This window comes from Oncorhynchus kisutch, unplaced genomic scaffold (genome assembly GCF_002021735.2).
Source record: "Oncorhynchus kisutch isolate 150728-3 unplaced genomic scaffold, Okis_V2 scaffold756, whole genome shotgun sequence".
Taxonomy (NCBI): Eukaryota; Metazoa; Chordata; class Actinopteri; order Salmoniformes; family Salmonidae; genus Oncorhynchus; species Oncorhynchus kisutch.
The window spans coordinates 117,395-121,176 of NW_022262701.1; the positions used below are offsets into that span (position 1 = coordinate 117,395).

At 42.4% G+C, this 3,782-nt stretch overlaps 1 long non-coding RNA gene across 1 annotated transcript; it reads right to left on the reverse strand.

Annotated features, from left to right (window-relative positions):
• Positions 1-2,538: 2,538 nt before the first annotated feature.
• Positions 2,539-3,154, reverse strand: LOC116361862 (uncharacterized). The gene is made up of 3 exons (XR_004207661.1): positions 3,107-3,154; positions 2,694-2,883; positions 2,539-2,577 (listed from the first exon to the last, which is right to left on the reverse strand). It is a non-coding gene; the product is annotated as an uncharacterized LOC116361862 (long non-coding RNA).
• Positions 3,155-3,782: the final 628 nt, after the last annotated feature.

Genomic DNA, 3,782 nt, shown 5'->3' on the forward strand with positions numbered 1-3,782 from the left:
TATTGGTGTAACACCATCGATGACCTTTACAGAGTCTTGGCAGGGAGTGAGAAACCGCCTCAGCATTTCTCTAAATCTATGATATAAAATAAGAGCAGCAGAAAGGGTGCTCACTTTTGAAATTCTGACATTTTCAGAGTCATGTGCCTGCATGGACTGAACAACAGTCTCCACATCTGTTACAAAAGTGTCCAGCAATTTAGATGCTTCAGAGTCTCCCAGTAAGCTGTTTGTAAAGGGGTTGACATATCTCAGATCTTCACTCACTGCCTTTCTAGCCTTTGTCTGGAAAGACACACCGGAGAGTTTCTTCATATTTATAATTGGAAGACTCTGGGTAGATTCACTGTTGGTGGTGCTGTCCTGCAGACCAAGTGGAAAAGTGAGATGGGAGAGACATTGTTCACTGTCTAACAACTCAGATGGTGAGGGGGAACAAGAACTGGTGAAATCATTCAAGTCAGACATGATGCCATCCACAAATAGAATGGCCTCCAGAGACTCTTCAGAATCACACTCTCCAACAGAAGATGAGAACTTCTCCATCACCTCAGTCTTATACAAGACTAGAACCTGGCTGGCAATCGCTTTTGTGGTGTCAAGGAGGACTTGGTTTTGCAAATACTTGTTGAGAGCCAAGAGAGGTTTTGGGGTCTCACTTTGTCCTTTTTGTTCATTCATAGATGAGGGGGTTATTAAAAGTGGTTTACAAGAAATGGAGTCCGATGTGTCAGCCTCACCATTACTGGAATGACCGACGTCCAGGCACAAAGTTGGAACCATTGTGAAAGAATATTTTGTGCTCCCCACAAATGTACTTGCGAGATACCCTTTTTCTGGACAGGTAAGAAGCCTCTTCAGCGTATTTTTTATGTCGTAGTAACAACCAACAGTGTAAGACCAGATCTTACTTCGATGATTTTCAAGAAGGATCTGCTCGCCCTGTGCAGGGGAGCAGGATGCCCTGATAGACTGGGTAAGATTGTCCATGTCTGAAACAAAGGTACTTACCAACTCAGAGGCCTCAGGGTCAATCATAAGGTCTCTGATCTCACCTATCCGAGGAGTTGGACTAGATGATATTGTGCCAGAACAACATGATGTACAACCCCTGAATCTTTTAACAATCTCCCGGATCGATTCAGTGGCCTTGGTCTGAAACTCCTCAGTGAGTAGTCTGTCCATACTTTGTGTTGACAGACGAAGACTAGATTTGGCACCTTTGATATTGAGGTTGCTCTCTCCTTGTTTTAGCATCTCCTCTGGACTTTTACAAGCTTCAAGCATCTTCATATGGTCAGCAACAACACAAAGCAGTTCCCTCTTGTCGGGGTCATTTTCTTCCTTATTGCTGAAGTTCAAAACAGTGCCACTGAGGGCTGTCATGACCTGTCCTGTTAAATGTGTCATATCCACCTCAACACCATCCTCTCTGAGAACAATCTGCTCAACACTCTTCCCATTAATATACATCTGAAGTATGTTGGAAACGCCAGACACCATCTCCTCAACCACCTTGGTGCTGGAGACACCACCACTGGCAAAAATAACAGGGGACATTCGGCCAGAGATGGGAGTTTGGATGGCCACAGAGATTATGGAATTGACCTTCTTTGACACTTCTCCAACAATAACCCGGGATAGACTTTGAGTGTCTACCTGGTCCTCTCTTTGGATACAGAGGACATTGTTCAGCGACTCTTTGAAGGAATCCTGGACACCAGTGAGGAGACTGTCCTCAGTGATCCCAAAAAAGTCCCTGAGTGGCTCAGATGATATAGACTCACCATCTCCCTGAGTATTTGGCAACACTGTCTGAGACCTTTGAGAATACAAAGCAAACAATACAGCATTCCATATTCAATAGTAGACACGGTAGTGACATTAATACATCATTCAGTAATCAGTTAAATTGGTCATTAAGAGTAAACTGTTACACAGATAAACAAAACATATTTTCACAAAATGGGTTATGAATAGTTAGGTGAAACCGGTTTCTTTAGGAATGACTGAACATACCCATTACGAGAGGAGCTTGATTTGGCCGTGCAACACCTTGAGGATTTGCTGCTGCCTCTCTTGCGAATCTTCAGGTTTGTGCTAGAGGATCTCTCTGATTCTGTCAGAGACTTGCTGGATACTGGAGACACATGGCTGTATATCCGTACAAAACGGAAAATTGCAGGGATGATGACCTCCAGGATGGCCTCAGATACAAACCGCACAATCTCCAGGCACATCTCTGCAAGCAATGCCCTCATCACCTGTAGGACCGAAACAGTGTAGGTAGATTACTCATAGCCGGGCTCTGAAACCAAGCTCCTCGAAGAGATACCAACAATCTCACATATGTTCATGAGAATCATGAAAGTGGCATACATTGGAGAGCATGAAAAGCAGTAGGCTACTAAAAAGCTCTTTGAATGAAACTGTTTGTGATAATGTGGATGATACTGTAGATAGATAAAAGGTTTGTATCTAATATTCTTGAAACATCTATTAATATATCTATGAATCATTTTCAGGGTGAAGGGACTTACAGGGTCCATCCTGCCAATGCTTAACTGCCTCCATTGCCTATAGGAGATAATTAGATGTTTTTTAGCACCAAAAAGCACACCAACACACATACAATTTATAAAATCCTCCAGATGACATTGCATTCAAATACTACAATAGAAGTTTGGACATACTCCTCAGTAAGTTTTTCCAGAAACCGGATGATAATCGGGTTGAAAGCATCCGGATCGATTGGCGGGAGGTCAAGAGCCCTGGTCTGACAGGCCCTGGAGACACACTCACTTAGGATCTTCTCATTAGATTGTCCCTGGTGAGATGTCCCCTGAACTGCCATCCCAGAGAATTCCACAGATGTAGAGGGACCTGTGTGCAAAGCAGCATTCACCAAGGTAAAGAAGTCAAAAAACATGTAACCTCCTGAGGCAAATATGTATTAGCCAACTTTGTGTACTTTGTGAAGTTAAGTAGCCAAGAAAGTATAACATGTGCACTCTGCTATTAGTCCTCTGCTCAATAGATGTCCATACTAAATTACATTTACATGCAAAAGGATTACATTCAGTGAAATTAGAGTTTCATTTATGACCTGCATCAGTGATCTGCTCCACTTTGTTTCTCTTGGTCCTCTTGGCCTAAAAAGACAATACAGTCAATGATATACACGTAGATCTGTATGAAGCCATTCCAATACAGCCCTTTGAGTAGAGCAAGGGTAAGACTGATTGCAGGGCTGTTCTAATCCTGTTCTAATGTTAAAATGTATTTTTCCATATCAGACACACCCTATGTGTTTGAATACAATCACCTACATAGGCACTGAGCTTGGCTGATGCTTTAAGCACACTGTTTAATTAAATAATTAAGACACACAAATGACTCAAGAAAGAGCCCGATGGTGACACTGTATTAAAAGAAATGACAGCGAGTGCCTGTGTGACAGGTGCACGTTGTCTCGCTCTCCTCCCTACTGCAGCGAAAAGGCACCACATAACAGCAACTGTTTATTGTGCTGTCCATGCTGAAGACGCAATATCATTTCAGCCATTTAGTTTCTTCCTTACAGTTCTGGAAACGTCTTCTTTACAGTTCTGGAAACTTCTTCTTTACAGTTCTGGAAACTTTAGAGTGTTTTCTATCCTAATCTGACAATTATATGCATATTCTAGTTTCTGGGGCTGAGAAATAGGCCGTTTCAAATGGGTATGTTTTTTAGCCAAAAACGAAAATACTGCCCCCTACGTGCAAAAGGTTAAGCAAATGTT